This window comes from Bos grunniens, chromosome 22 (genome assembly GCF_055505025.1).
Source record: "Bos grunniens cultivar Pamir isolate PY7600 chromosome 22, Bosgru_T2T1.0, whole genome shotgun sequence".
NCBI lineage: Eukaryota > Metazoa > Chordata > Mammalia > Artiodactyla > Bovidae > Bos > Bos grunniens.
In genome coordinates, this window is record NC_141186.1 from 27,974,219 (window position 1) to 27,990,931 (window position 16,713).

Consider the following 16,713-nt stretch of genomic DNA (forward strand, 5'->3'; position numbering starts at 1 on the left):
CCTTATTCTCTTATTCGACTGCAAAAGAGCTCCTGTTTCTTTTATTTTGTCGTCACGGCCAAAAGAGGAAGCATAAAAGACAAGATTATGTGTGTTCTTTCTTTAAGGTTTTAAGGCATAAACTGTTGTTTTTAGCATATCCAGGACTACACAGCACAATCATGTAACGTGATGTCAGAATAATAGATAATAGTAATAATAAAAAAGTTTTGTGTGCCACCAACAGCATTGTAGGCCCTTAGTGCCATATCCACTATGGTTGATGAAGTTAGCCCTGTGTGAAATGAAAATAAATAATCTGTATCATACATAAATGTGCACAGTGTATGCAATGGAACCATATCTAAATTTTAATTGCTAGTTGTAGAAAATTTAGTTAAATATTTGATCAATTTGTTTCTCTTTTTTAAGAATTTGTATGTCTTTTCCTGTTTGCTTTTCAATGTGTGAATCACATAACCTACATTGTGTAGGATCTAATCTTGTGTGTGGATTAGTCACTCAGTCATGTCTGACTCTATAATCCTGTGGACTATAGCCAGCCAGGCTCTTCTGTCCATGGAATTTTCCAGGCAAGAGTAGTGGAGTGGGTTGCCATTTCCTCCTTCAGGAAATCTTCCCGAACCAGGAATAGAACCTGGGTGTCCTGCACTGCAGGCAGATTCTTTACTGTCTGAGCCACCAGGGAAGCCTACGATCTAATCTTAAAAGGTTGAATCAATAATTCTTTCTTTCTCTGTGGACTGGAAATAAAGGAATTAATTGAATATGATTCTTTTACATCTCTTTATTTATTGGCTCTCTTCTTCTGCAGCTGCTATTCTCTCAACATCACGGGCACCCTCAAAAAGAAAATAAGGCCTAAGGAATAAAATGCAAATTAAGACAGAATTACGGTTTTCTCAGAGTATATGCCCAGTAGTGGCTCAGTTGGTAAAGAATCCGCATGCAGTGCAGGAGACCTGGGTTCGATCCCTGGGTCTGGGAGATCCCCTAGAGAAGGGAATGGCAACCTACTCCAGTATTCTTGCCTGGGAAATCCCATGGACAGAGGAGCCTGGCAAGTAAATAGTCCTTGGCATCACAAAAGAGTCAGACATGACTTAGCAATTTAAAAGACAAGCCAAAAAAAAAAAAAAAAAAGGCAACAACAGTCTTTTCATCTGCCTCTTGCCCATTTGTATGTCTTTTTCAGAGAAATATCTATTTAGGTCTTCTGCCCATTTTTTGATTGAGTTGTTTGCTTTTTTAATATTGAGTTTCACTAGTTGTTTGTATATTTTGGAAAGTAATCCTTTGTCAGTTGCTTCATTTGTAAATATTTTCTCCCATTCTGAGGGTTGCCTTTTCATCTTGTTTATGGTTTCCTTCGGTGTGCAAAAGCTTTTAAGTTTAATTAGGTTCCATTTGTTTATTTTTGTGTATTTGCATTACTCTCAGAGGTGGATCAAAAAGATCTTTCTGTGATTTATATCAAAGATAGAAAAAAGATACCATTTCACAATCTGTACATTTGGCAAGAATGGAAAAGTTGTGTTAATATTGAAGTACTGTGGGATTTGGAACACTCATGCAGTGATGGTGGGAAAGGAGTCCCTATTTAATGGGGGTCCATGTGGCACTGCTGAGCCTAACCAAGCATGTGAATATTGTCAGACCCAGAAGTTCACATCTAGCTTCCAGATCCACAGGAGATAATGTACTAAGATGGTCATTGCTGTGCTGTGGGGTACCAGATAGTTGGAGATTACTTTGATTGCATTAACAGGAGAAAGGATGAGGACTGGTCTTAAGTACATATGATAGAATTCTCTGCAGCCATCCTGAGTAATGAACTTTATTTACCCATGGCTGTATGAATCTCAAAAACAATACTGTGTAAAAAAAAAAAGAAAGAAGCAGAGTGAGATATGTCTTAAACTCCTGGTTGTGTAACTTAAACATACAGAACAACACTATATATTTTCAAGGATCCACAGATCTAAATAAATGTTTTTAAGGAGCCATATATCTAGACAAATCTATAAAATATGGATTGGGAGAGCATTTTTAAACCACTAGAGAGTCTGCCAATGTTAAGGGGAGGGAATTTGGGGTGGAGACATGCATACGTTGGATAAAACAAAAGAGAGAGAAATGGTCACTGTTATGCCGTGATTTGATTGATTTGATAAATAGAAGCAACTTAATTCTCTGTTAAAACTAACTGATCCCTGTAAAACACAACAACCTTTGATTGCTGGAATATGTTATTTAAAAAAAGATGTTGAACTTGACTTTTGAGTATTATCTTCCAATTTTAAAACATTGGTTACTTTAAAGTATAATTTAAGAAAGACAGTATAATCATGATTTTCATTTATGTGGAAAATGAATATGTATCAAATACTTTGCCTAACTAATGAATTAATAATAGAAACAGTCAGATGTTACAACTGGTTGAAAGAAGCATTGGAATAGCAGACACATATATAGGCAATCAGGATTACTGAAATAAATTTGCTTACTTCATGGAAATTTGGGCAATATCCATAGGGCAATAATCAATTCCTATAACTGCACTAGGAGCAATTTGCATTTCTAGGGACAAGAATCATTTGTGTTGTTATCAGTATTTTACAGCTTACAGGGCTATAAAATAACTCAAAGACAATGAAATGCCCAGAGACCCCATGGAGTCAGACAATCTAGGCAATATTCTGATGGTGGGGCGGGGGGGGAGGCGGGGAAAGACTGTTATGTTTTTGGTCAATTTCTAACTATTTTCCTGTGAAATGATGAATTCAATTAAAAATGTCTAATAAGCACCATACAGCACAAATATATAAACTATCTGATGTGTATTCGGATGTCTAATCTCCTCTGTATTTCTGGCATAAGATGAGAAAAAGTAAATTTTGGCTTTCGTCATGGTCATACCCGAGAAGGCAATGGCACCCCACTCCAGTACTCTTGCCTGGAAAATCCTGTGAACGGAGGAGCCTGGTAGGCTGCAGTCCATGGGATCTCGAAGAGTCGGACATGACTGAGAGACTTCACTTTCACTTTTCACCTTCATGCATTGGAGAAGGAAATGGCAACCCACTCCAGTGTTCTTGCCTGGAGAATCCCAGGGGTGGCAGAGCCTGGTGGGCTGCTGTCTATGGGGTCGCACAGAGTCGGACACGACTGAAGCGACTTAGCAGTAGCAGCAGCAGCATGATCATATAGTTTATAAAAGCTTTTTAAATCTCCTCCTCCCCTCTTTTCTTAAGCCCTTTTTTTCTCTTGTTACCTCCATGTGGTATAGATGGTATACTGTGGCACCTGCCTTGTATTTCCAGAAACTTTCAGATAAATGAGTAAAGAAAATTGTTAATCATACTGTGTTAAAAAAGAGTGGTGAACTGGGATGAAATTCTTTAAACCAAATGAAATCTTTCCAATGAAATTCAAGTCTTTTTTTTTTTTTTTTTGGTCAGAAAGGTCATAGGTTGTAAAAAAAAACTTTGGTAAGAGAAGCAAGTAGAGAAGTTAAGAATACTTCTTGTGGAAACATAAACTTTTGCGAAACATGAAACTTTTGCTAATTTCTAAGCTTTGGCTTTCCATTAATTTTTTAAGAGTAAGCAGAAACTGCTGGTTTCATTTTTAGTTTAACAGACACTTGATCTTTGCAAAACTTACAGCAAAATGTCATCTCATCATCTTGCCAAAATTTAACTAGATTCATGCCATTTATCCCCTTTTGATTACAGCTTGAAGAGAAGTGCTTTGTCTTTTTAGGATTAGTGTCCCCATATAGAGAATAATAAATGCAGTATGCAGTCTGATCTCAGCTTTTTCCAAAATTCTGTGTTGGTATAAATCCTGAAACATTAACTTGAGCTAACTTAATTGCAGTCTTGAATTTAAAATACCTACTTCATAAGCTTTCTTTTTATGGGCAATAATTCCTGTGGACTCCAAACCATTTTGTCACAGAGTTAGGTGGGATAGGTAGATATATGACACGAGCCCATTTTTAGAAAAGTTTCTGCTTTGCTATTTGAAATAATTTAATACTTGCATATTAGTATTATGTGGCAACAGACATAATCTCCAGTACAGAAATTGCTATGTAAAGAATAAGTTTGATCTGACTTAATCTTTGTCATGAAACATATACCATCAGTTTCCCTCACTGTTTTTAAGTCAGAGTCCTGTCTGTCTTAAAAATGGAGTGGTGTGCAGGCAGCTCAGATGTGCCCTTTCAGCAATGTTTTCACTTGGTCTAAAAATAAGGACTTTTTCTGACTTGTTTTGCTGTTCCTCTCATCACTAGTGACATTTTGGAGCTTACCCAAGGGTCCATCGTTGGTCACTATAAAAGATTTTCACCTCGTCTGGCTTTTAGCCCAGAACTGGCCTTTGCTCATGCCCTCTTTCAAGATAACAGTAAAGCTGACCATGCCACAAATTGCTTTTTCTAAGGAGCATCTTTGCCTGGAAGATTGCTGATTCCTCCCAGGATTTTAGACCAGAAGGCCACCTGCTTTGGACATGTGTTTTAAAGAGCAAAGTGAGGGGATTCTGTTCTGTGATTTCAGAAAAAAATGTCAGCTCCTCTGTTTCTGGAGATACTGACTTTGAAAGATTTAAGGTTCTTTATATATTGAAGCTCCATCAGAATCTTCTCTTTCATAAAAAGATGGAATGAACAAATTTGGAAGGCTAGGCAATGGATAATTTTTAAGGAAACATTTACTTGTTTACTAAGTTAAGAAAAAAATCAGTACATCTATGTAAAGGGTTTTTTCCAACCTTAGCATCATTGACATTTTGCACTGTTTATGTTTGGTCCATGTGGAGCATTGTAGGATGTTTATCAGCATCCCCACCTCCACCTACTAAATATTGTTGTTCCTGTTCAGTTGTTCAGTCATGTCTGATTCTTTGCGACTCCATGGACTGCAGTACGCTAGGCCCCTCTATCCTCTGCTATCTTCCAGAGTTTGCTCAAACTCGTGTCCACTGAGTTGGTGATATTCTCTAACCATCTCATCCTCTGCTGCCCCCTTTTCCTTTTGCCTTCAATCTTTCTCAGTTTCAGGGTTTTTTTCCAATGAGTTGGCCCTTGGCATCAGGTGGCCAAAATATTGGAGCTTCAGCTTCAGCAACAGTCCCACCAATGAATATTCACGGTTGGTTTCCTGTGCACTTGTTTGACCTCTTTGCAGTCCAAGAGGACTCTCAAGAGTCTTCTCCAGCACCACAATTTGAAAGCAACCCACTAGATGCCAGAAGCATAACCCTCTGCTGTGACAACCCTATGTTATGGCAATGAAATGTGTCTTAAGAAATTCAAATAATCCCCATCTCAATGGATCATCACTGATTGAAAATCAGGTGGAGTGGTAAAGAGCTCAAGTTGTTAACTGTTGGATTGGTAAAGAGTTGGGAACACATCATTTTGAGGAAAAGCAGACGTCATGCCATTATTTTATCACTGAGAAATCTGTTCTAATGTAACATCAATTTTATACCAGCATCACATGATATCAAGTATTCTACAAGAGCTCCGCTCTGCAGTTTGCTTCTAGATCACTGACTCCACTCTCTTAACTTGGTATGATAGGTGCGTCTACATAGATTCCTCTCTCGGATTGGATCATTTGATGCTAAGCACAAATTTTATAAGTCAATTCCATGGTGGACAGCAACACTTTTTGAAAACAATAGCAAATTGATTTTGTCTGCATTTTTTTCCTCCACTCTGTTGTAAAATTGAAGAGAGCTCTCTTAAGGCCACCGTTGTGCAGTCGTGTCAAATAATGGAGTTGAGCTGTTTGTAAGAGCTAATCAGCTCTCCTATTAGATTTGCCAATTAGTGTAAATTCTTCCTCATTATAGAAGATTTCAAGTGTGTAAACATTCTCCCTTCAGTTGAAACCCCAAAGAATGTCAAACTGAGCATTTATGATGCCTTTTTGCAAACAAGGCAACTGTAGTGGCGGCTTAAATAGCTTTCATGCCACTCCCTTCTACAGAATACAGAGTGTGTTTATTTAAAAATTATGCTTAACTTCAACTTCACCTCTGGACCCAGGAATACACCTTAGATTTAAAGATTATTAAGGAAATGAATCAGATATGTGCCATATCTGTCGGTAGGCAGCTTTTCATCCTGAGAGAACCTTGATTTAATGGCACTTTTACCGTCCTTAATTTTATTCAATTTGTTAAGCAAAATAAAGATGGTAAACTACAATATTGAGATCCAGGGACTTAACCTTCACAGGGTGCTAAGCTTTTCTGAAACCAGCATCAAAGCACGTGTGAGTCCTTTGAAAAGGAAGGAGAAAAGCAACCCTATGTCTGGCCACACCCCCGAGACAGGAAATAATCCCTCATGGTTGTTCTTTTTTCCTGTTAAACCTTAAAGTTTTAACACTATCTCCTGTTTCCCAGATGAAAGGAGCATCCACTAAATTAAAGAGCACTTTTGAGATGAATGTTGTGATTGTTAATCTGGAAATGTGATCCAGTCTCAGGCAGCTTTAACCTTCTCAATCAGCAGTCTTTTCTTACCTAATTACAGGATTCTAAGAAAACCTAATGAGGTGCTGTCAGATGCACATCGGAATTCTTTTAAATGGTATCACAGTAGCCATGGTGATGATATATAAATGGACAAAATGCCAAAGATGTGGAGAAATGTCCCAATTATACCCACAGTCACTCTTCACCTCAGCATTAAGTCAGCATATTTTAAGCCAAAAGTTTTCAAGAAAACGAATTTTCAGTGGCTAAAGTGATATAAAATGGAAACATTTAAAATCACACTATCAAATGGGTCTTTATTTCTCTGTATGAATGCTCCGATAGCTCAAAACAGAATTCAGAGATCCTCACTGCTTCGGTATTGCTATTTGTTTTTTTAAAGGACTTGTTATACGGGCTTTCTTATGAAAATTTTAGTTGTTTTAATGCTTTAATTGTGTTTTCCATGGCTCCTTAGGGAGATGAAATAACTTGCTATGTGCATTTCATATTGAAAATCTAGGAACAAAATAATTATAATACTCACAGATACTAGTTATTAATGAGGCTGCCACTGGCAAACAGAGACTACCTTTCACTTTTGTGGGGACTGCGTAAGGGACCAAGAAACCGCATGCTTACTCAGACTCAGAGATAAGACAGGGCGCAAAGAAGCCATTTTGAAATTGTCTAACTCCTGAAACATCTTCTTTTTTTAAAATTTATTTATTTTAATTGGAGGCTAATTACTTTACAGTATTGTAGTGGTTTTTGCCATACATTGACATGAATCAGCCACGGGTGTGCATGTGTCCCCCTCCTGAAGCCCCCTCCCTCCTCCCTCCCCATCCCATCCCTCTGGGCTTTGGGTGCCCTGTTTCATGCATTGAACTTGGACTGGTCATCTGTTTCACATATGGTAACATACATGTTTCTGTGCTATTCTCTCAAGTCATCCCACCCTCGCCTTCTCACACAGAGTCCAGAAGTCTGTTCTTTATATCTGTGTCTCTTTTGCTATCTCGCATATAGGGTCATTGTTACCATCTTTCCAAATTCCATATATATGTGTTAATATACTGTATTGGTGTTTTTCTTTCTGGCTTACTTCACTCTGTATAATAGGCTCCAGTTTCATCCACCTCATTAGAACTGATTCAAATGTACTCTTTTTAATAACTGAGTAATACTCCATTGTGTATATGAACCACAGCTTTCTTATCCATTCATCTGCTGATGGACATCTAGGTTGCTTCCATGTCCTGGCTATTGTAAACAGTGCTGCCATGAACACTGGGGTACACGTGTCTCTTTCAATTCTGGTTTCCTCAGTGTGTATGCCCAGCAGTGTTATTGCTGGGTCGTTTGGCAGTTCTATTTCCAGTTTTTTAAGGAATCTCCACACTGTTCTCCATAGTGGCTGTACTAGTTTGCATTCCTACCAACAGTGTAAGAGGGTTCCCTTTTCTCTGCACCCTCTCCAACATTTATTGTTTGTAGACATTTTGATAGCAGCCATTCTGACCAACATGAGATGGTAACTCATTGTGGTTTTGATTTGCATTGCTCTGATAATGAGTCTTGTTAAGCATCTTTTAACGTGTTTGTTAGCCATCTTTATGTCTTTGGAGAAATGTATGTTTAGTTCTTTGGCCCATTTTTTGATTGGGTTGTTTATTTTTCAGGTACTGAGCTGCATGAGCTGCCTGTATATTTTTGAGATTAATTCTTTGTCAGTTGCTTCATTTGCTATTATTTTCTCCCATTCTGAAGGCTGTCTTTTCACCTTGCTGATAGTTTCCTTTGTTGTGCAAAAGCTTTTAAGTGTAATTAGGTCCCATTTGTTTATTTTTGCTTTTATTTCCATTACTCTGGGGGGATGGGTCATAGAGGATCCTGCTGTGATTTATGTCAGAGAGTGATGAAACATCTTGAGAAATGATTATTTTCATCTGCCTTCATAACCACAACACAGACGCAGGACAGAACATGTACTAATTCCCATGTCTGTAAAGCAGCATCATTTGGTTGGCCATTTATTTTAAGATGATGATCCAGAATAGGCTTAGCAACTTATATATACGTACACACACACACACACACACACACACACAATCACTTCCCCTTCTAAAAGCTATTGCAGACATCACAAATTGGTCTTTGAACATTTTTGTCTCATATTTTCCACTCTCCACAAACCTTTGGACTTTGCACAGTGGAAGTGAGAAATAGACTTAAGGGCCTAGATCTGATAGATAGAGTGCCTGATGAACTATGGAATGAGGTTTGTGACATTGTACAGGAGACAGGGATCAAGACCATTTCCATAGAAAAGAAATGCAAAAAAGCAAAATGGCTGTCTGGGGAGGCCTTACAAATAGCTGTGAAAACAAGAGAAGCGAAAAGCAAAGGAGAAAAGGAAAGATATAAACATCTGAATGCAGAGTTCCAAAAAATAGCAAGAAGAGATAAGAAAACCTTCTTCAGCGATCAATGCAAAGAAATAGAGGAAAACAACAGAATGGGAAAGACTAGGGATCTCTTCAAGAAAATCAGAGATACCAAAGGAACATTTCATGCAAAGATGAGCTCGATAAAGGACAGAAATGGTATGGACCTAACAGAAGCAGAAGATATTAAGAAGAGATGGCAAGAATACACAGTAGAACTGTACAAAAAAGATCTTCACGACCCAGATAATCATGATGGTGTGATCACTCACCTAGAGCCAGACATCCTGGAATGTGAAGTCAAGTGGGCCTTAGAGAGCATCAGTATGAACAAAGCTAGTGGAGGTGATGGAATTCCAGTTGAGCTATTCCAAATCCTGAAAGATGATGCTGTGAAAGTGCTGCACTCAATATGCCAGCAAATTTGGAAAACTCAGCAGTGGCCAGAGGACTGGAAAAGGTCAGTTTTCATTCCAATCCCAAAGAAAGGCAATGCCAAAGAATGCTCAAACTACTGCACAATTGCACTCATCTCACACACTAGTAAAGTAATGCTCAAAATTCTCCAAGCCAGGCTTCAGCAATATGTGAACCATGAACTTCCTGATGTTCAAGCTGGTTTTAGAAAAGGCAGAGGAACCAGAGATCAAATTGTCAACATCTGCTGGATCATGGAAAAAGCAAGAGAGTTCCAGAAAAACATCTATTTCTGCTTTATTGACTATGCCAAAGCCTTTGACTGTGTGGATCACAATGAACTGTGGAAAATTCTGAAAGAGGTGGGAATACCAGACCACCTGATCTGCCTCTTGAGAAACCTATATGCAGGTCAGGAAGCAACAGTGAGAACTGGACATGGAACAACAGACTGGTTCCAAATAGGAAAAGGAGTACGTCAAGCCTGTATATTGTCACCCTGTTTATTTAACTTATATGCAGAGTACATCATGAGAAATGCTGGACTGGAAGAAGCACAAGCTGGAATCAAGATTGCCGGGAGAAATATCAATAACCTCAGATATGCAGATGACACCACCCTTATGGCAAAAAGTGAAGAGGAACTAAAAAGCCTCTTGATGAAAGTGAAAGTGGAGAGTGAAAAAGTTGGCTTAAAGCTCAACATTCAGAAAACGAAGATCATGGCATCTGGTCCCATCACTTCATGGGAAATAGATGGGGAAACAGTGGAAACAGTGTCAGACTTTATTTTTCTGGGCTCCAAAATCACTACAGATGGTGACTGCAGCCATGAAATTAAAAGACGCTTACTCCTTGGAAGGAAAGTTATGACCAACCTAGATAGTATATTCAAAAGCAGAGACATTACTTTGCCAACAAAGGTTCATCTAGTCAAGGCTATGGTTTTTCCTGTGGTCATGTATGGCTGTGAGAGTTGGACTGTGAAGAAGGCTGAGCGCCAAAGAATTGATGCTTTTGAACTGTGGTGTTGGAGAAGACTCTTGAGAGTCCCTTGGACTGCAAGGAGATCCAACCAGTCCATCCTGAAGGAGATCAGCCCTGGGATTTCTTTGGAAGGAATGATGCTGAAGTTGAAACTCCAGTACTTTGGCCACCTCATGCGAAGAGTTGACTCATTGGAAAAGACTCTGATGCTGGGAGGGATTGGGGGCAGGAGGAGAAGGGGACGACAGAGGATGAGATGGCTGGATGGCATCACTGACTCGATGGACGTGAGTCTGAGAGAACTCTGGGAGTTGGTGATGGACAGGGAGGCCTAGGGTGCTGTGATTCATGGGGTCGCAAAGAGTCGGACTCGACTGAGCAACTGATCTAATCTGATCTGGCTAATAAAAAAAAACAAATTTACCACCCAGAAATGGAAAATAATGGCCCATATTTTAAAAAGCACCTACTTTCTATTCTAAAACACATTCATAGGTAAAAATAAATCATTTATTTTTCTGGATGGTTGGTTCATTGTTTCCTCCAATGATGGTCGTTCATCTTGATCTCTGTCAGTTGCACCCTGTGGCCATACATATATCAGTGATGGCCAGAGTAGAATGGTCTTATTAGAGAAAAGCCTCTAATCCCATCCAGTCATTGAATTTTAGATAGAATTCTAAAAATATGGTTACCAATTTACCAAAATTTAGATGTTTGTAAGTGCTAGAGAAAGTTTTCCTTCAAGGCACACAAACATAACCAGGCGCCTCATAACAAAAGTGAGAGAAAATGCTTAGAATAGTTTTAAGATCTCGACTCAGTTAATTTAGGAAATGAAAGACTTCCAACTCTTCTGTTACTCCTGAGGTTACCCTTGATAATTAGTTGCTGTTCGTTGTGATATTCCCATTTATTGAGAAAAGTTTAGAGTGTGTCTGTTCTTCCTTAGCTGCTTATAGATCCAACAGTGTATCTTTAGATTTTTTAACCTAAATTCAAATCTCTCCTACGTAAAACTTCTTCACAGTCTCCCTCTCCCATTGTTTTCATTGCTTTGTCTACTGAGCACTTCTAATCTTCCTGGGCCATTCTGTTCTCCGTGTATTGATTGTTTGCTGGCTTCATTTGACCTTCCTCTCGTTCCATCAGAACAGAACTTGGAGAAAAATTAGGTTCAAGGGGAACACTAGCACCCAACATTCAGAGGAGAGTACAGAATGCTTTCTGGTATAAGACATCGCAAATCACAGAGCGACTCTCCCATTTACTACTTATGTGACCACAGACATTATTTAATGTCCTTGCTCTTTAGTGTTTTCACGTGTAAAAAGGAGAATAATAAGAATATTCACATCAACATTGCTGTGAGAATTAAATATGTTTAATGACACTTGGAACAGTTCAGTTCAGTCGCTCAGTAGTGTCCAACTGTTTGCGATCCCATGAACCGCAGCACACCAGGCCTCCCTGTCCATCACCAACTCCCGGAGTTTACCCAAACTCATGTCCATTGAGTTAGTGATGCCATCTAACCATCTCATCCTCTGCCTTCCCCTTCTCCTCTTGCCCTCAATCCCTCCCAGCATCAGGATCTTTTCAAATGAGTCAGCTCTTCGCATCATGTGGCCAAAGTATTGGAGTTTCAGCTTCAACATCAGTCCTTCAAATGAACACCCAGGACTGATCTCCTTTAGGATGGACTGGTTGGATCTCCTTGCTGTCCAAGGGGCTCTCGAGAGTCTTCTCCAACACCACAGTTCAAAGTGCCAGGGCCCATACCAATTGCCTAAGAAATATCACCTATCAATATTATGAAGGGTTGCTATTTTGTTGCTTAGCAACAAAGTGCTTCTAAGACAAAGTACTGTAATCTTTGGATCATAAACTCCATGAATGGAAAAACCTTGTTTTTCTGGTTCAACTTCATATTCATAGTCATGTCTACAGTACATAGAAAGAACCACAAAATAAAAAAGGTAAATAAGAAGGACATGTAGAAAGAGATACCCAAAATGAGTGTATAAAGTTAAGAATTTTTCCCTTTGACTCAGCTTCAACTCCCAGCCTTGGAAGCATTTCATGTAGTCTTTCAGCCATAGCATTTATCCACACATATTTTGTTGTTGTATTCATTTCAATGTCAGTCTTTCATGGAAAGTATATTCAAGGGCAGTGAATATGTTGGTATTTTTTAGAATAGCTAATTTGTGGGTTGAACAAGGGAAAGAACAATTAAACCATCCCCTTGACAGTTGTTCATTAATTTCACTTTTTGATTTTTGTGTACACCGTCTAGATCTGAGCCTTCCCAAACTTGCCTCCAGTTTGTCCATGTGGTATCGGAAGTCAGTGCAGGAATGAGGAGCCAGTGTCCCGCAGAGTGCAGGAGTCCCTGGTCGCTGTGCCAGAATGCTTCCGTGTGCGTGTCACGAAAGGGTGAGCATCAAGTGGTGTTCTGGGAATTAAACAAGGTCATATGAACAAGGATGCCTGTAAAATGAGTTCAAGTAATTACACTCGACAGAGAGTTTGATTACTCTATCTGATCCGTTTATCTTTCTCGTAATTCAGAGATATGCTTGAGAGGGCAGAACTGACATCAGCCCACATCAGTGATTCCAGAGGAGCGACTGATGAGCATAATGTGGGACATGGCCCCGTAATAAACATGCTGGGCGTCGAGCTTGAAAACCCATTTCCTCATGGCATCGTTAGGTCTTTCATTTATTTGTCCTGGTGACTTTTTCCTTCAGCAGGCTGATTGCTGATAAGGATTCACACACTATAGCAAACATATCAGTCATTGAGGCCAACACTGCCTTTTAATGATGTCCAAATCGATATCTTCACAGATTTTCTTACCTGTTCAAAAGAGGGATATTATGAGAAAGATGTCTAACTTTGGCAAGAAGCAGCCAAAAAGTTAAAGAATGATAAAGTGTGTGTGTGTGTGTGTGTGTGTGTGTGTGTGTGTGTGTGTGTGTATGTGTTCAGGGTGGGGGTGGGGATTAAAATGCACAAAGAGAAATTGAATAGAAAGCATTGTGTGCCAATGGAAAGGTTGTCAACACCAACCAGGAGAAAGTTTTCTAATAGTTAAAGTGGGAGTTCTTTTAAAATACTGGTCTTCCTTGACTTTCATGGGGTTACAGCTAGATAAGCCCATCATAAGATGAAAATATCTCAAGTTGAAAATACCTTAAACAAAAAATACATTTAATATCCCTTCCTTCCAAACATCATCATTCATCCCAGCCTCCCTTAAGCATGCTCAGAACACTTACTTTAGCCTACCATTGGGCAAAACCATCTAACCATTGGGCTATTTCATGATAAAGTCTTGAATAACTCATATAATTTGTGAGACACTGAACTGAAAAATGAAAAATAGAATTGTTTTCTGGGTACTGAATCACTTTAAGTGTGTCAGTTGTTGACCCTCCTGATTAAGCAGCTAATTGGAAGCTGAGGTTTGCTGCCACTGCCCAGCATCACGGGGTGGTAGTTGTTTGGTTTGGTTGGTGGGATAATTTTTCAAAATTCCCCAAGTGCAAAGTGCAGTAAAGTATACCTAGACCAGGTATCTCACAGAATGCACACCTAAGCCCTTGAACTTTGATGTCACTGCCTTGGCCCTCATGCCTGCCCAAAGAGAGTCTAAAGCCCTCTGCTGTATTTCAGTGGATTCCTGAGAACTTGACTTTACGTTATCAATTCTGAGTCCTTCCAAACCAGTCATAAAGATCAGTTCATTCTCAATTGATGCTGACAAATAAATGAATGGCATCACTCTGACTGTGCACTTCTGAGTGTAATGTGTTGATTTTACAAAGTTGGAAGAGGAGTTTTATTACAAGTAGTCATGTTAAAAATAAACATTAGATATCCACATTCTTAAAATGCCTACTGGATATCTTTTAACCAGGACATTGTCCTTGTCCTTCAACCACACTTTGGTACAAGCCTTTTCTGTCCCCAAAGACTGTTTTGCTTGTTTTCCCCTTCTTATTTTCTCAGAAGCAACATTTCTCCTTACATGAGATGTGATTAAACTTTCTCCCATGTGCTTTAGCTTAGGGGTAAACAAAATGTGTTATATAAACTGATACACACAATGGAGTAGTATTCAGCCTTAAAAATGAATGAAATTCTGATACATGCTACATGGCCGAACCTTAAAAACATTATGCTAGTGAAATATATTGGTCCCCAAAGGACAAATATTATATAGCTCCAGTAATACGAGGTACCTAGAGTAAGCAGATCATTGGAGACAGAGAATAGAAGTGGGATAACTAGGATCTGTGAGGAGGGAGGAATAGAGAGTTATTATTTCATAGGTACAGAGTTCCTGTCGAAGGTGGTGGAAAAGTTGGGTAGTCGTGACGGTTGGCCAGCATTGCTGGCGGGTAGCAGAGTACGTCACCCTAAAAAAGGCCACTTTACCATATGGATTTTTGTTGAGCTCTAGGCACTTAATAAACAGCAAATGCAAGGAGATGCTTTCTTTGAATTTCCCTTATCTATCTAAAGACAGATCCTTCAAAAGGATTTAAGTGTTAATCCCCTCCCTGGCAGTTTCATCAACCAGGAAACTTTGACTTTTATAACAGGAAAGGAGACTAGAGGTTGACATTACACTCAGATGAATTTTGTCACGAGCTATCATGTCTCCTGCTTGTTCTTTTAAGCACCCATTCATCTTTCCTGGAAATTATCTGTGCTCCTCTAAAAGGTTTATATAGCCCCCAATCTGGCCCCCTCTTTTCCTATTAGGATAGTGTTTAAGGCTGCATTCTAAGCCACTTGAGGGAGTTACTAATTTTCCCTGGGTGTCTCCTGTGTGTGTGTGTATAATATGTTATATATTATATATATATATATAATATTACACATATATGTATGAGGTATACATGTTAACAAATTCTGTATGTTTTGTCTTATTAATCTGTTTTGTATTGCAGAAGTATCAGCCAAGAACTCAGAAGGGTAGAGGGAACTTATTTCATTGACCAATAAGTTCACTTGGATTTTTCTGTAACATCTTCTGGAAAAACCCAAACAAAACTTTTTGGCTAGTGCAATGTTTTTCTTTCTCTCCTACACTGTGAATATATTTAGTGTCACTGACCTGTACACTTAAAACGAGTTAAATGTTACGTTTTATGTTATATATATTTTACCACAATAAAAAAGTAATTATGAGTCAGGAAGTTAAAAATTCTGAACCTTACTGTTTTGCAAAAAAATGGAAATTATTCAATTAGGAAGTAGATAAAGATTTTTAAAATATAATGCTCAATACTGATGAGAGCACACTCAGATAAACACTCTAACACACTGTTAATGGAATGTAAATACACGTTACATTTCTGGAAGCAAATATGACAACATGTGTCATGAGAATTTAAGATTGTTAATTTTCGATTCAAAGATTCAGTTCAGTTCTGTTGCTCAGTCGTGTCCGACTCTTTGTGACTCTGTGGACTGCAGCACACCAGGCCTCCCTGTCCATCACCAACTCCCGGAGCTTGCTCAAACTCATGTCCATCGAGTCAGTGAGGCCATCCAACCATCTCATCCTCTGTCATCCCCTTCTCCTCCCACCTTCAATCTTTCCCAGCATCAGTTTTTTTTTTCCAATGAGTCAGCCCTTCGCATTAGGTGGCCAGAGTATTGGAGTTTCAGCTTCAGCATCAGTCCTTCCAATGAAAACCCAGGACTGATCTCCTTTAGGATGGACTGGTTGGGTCTCCTTGCAGTCCAAGGGACTCTCAAGAGTCTTCTCCAGCACCACAGTTCAAAAGCATCCATTCTTCGGCGCTCAGCTTTCTTTATGGTCCAACTCTCATATCCATACATGGCTACTGGGGCTACTGGAAAAACCATAGCTTTGACTAGAAGAAATTTTGTCAGTAATGTCTCTTCTTTTTAATATGCTGTCTAGGTTGGTCACAGCTTTTCTTCCAGGAGCAAGCATCTTTTAATTTCATGGCTGCAGTCACTATCTGCAGTGATTTTTGAGCCCAAAAAAATTAAGTCTGTCACTGCTTCCATTGTTTCCCCATCTATTTGCCATGAAGTGATAGGACCAGATGCCATGATCTTCATTTTTGAATGTTGAGTTTTAAGCCATCTTTTTCACTCTCCTCTTTCTCTTAAATCAGGAGGCTCTTTAGTTCCTCTTCACTTCAGTGATTATATTTCAGTCGATTCAATGGTTATATTTCCCTTAAGAAAACAATGGATGTAAAAACAGCTATTTTTGTATTAACTGCTCATTGAAGCTTTTTTTTTGGTCATTTATTGTGTTGTTGTTCATGTCCCACACAAAATAACTGGGTTTGCTGTATCA

The 16,713-nt window shown here is 39.0% G+C and overlaps 1 long non-coding RNA gene across 6 annotated transcripts in view; it reads left to right on the plus strand.

Annotated features, from left to right (window-relative positions):
* LOC147348230 (uncharacterized) overlaps nt 1-16,713 on the plus strand; it is a 317,007-nt gene that overhangs the window by 178,347 nt on the left and 121,947 nt on the right. For 4 of the 6 annotated variants that reach the window (XR_015151241.1, XR_015151240.1, XR_015151242.1 and 1 more), the window contains exon 5: nt 12,655-12,794. This is a non-coding gene — a long non-coding RNA (uncharacterized LOC147348230). Of the gene's footprint in view, nt 1-12,654; nt 12,795-12,929; nt 14,258-15,322; nt 15,564-16,713 lie in introns of those variants that run through there. The other 2 variants (XR_015151243.1, XR_015151244.1) reach the window with 2 other exon arrangements.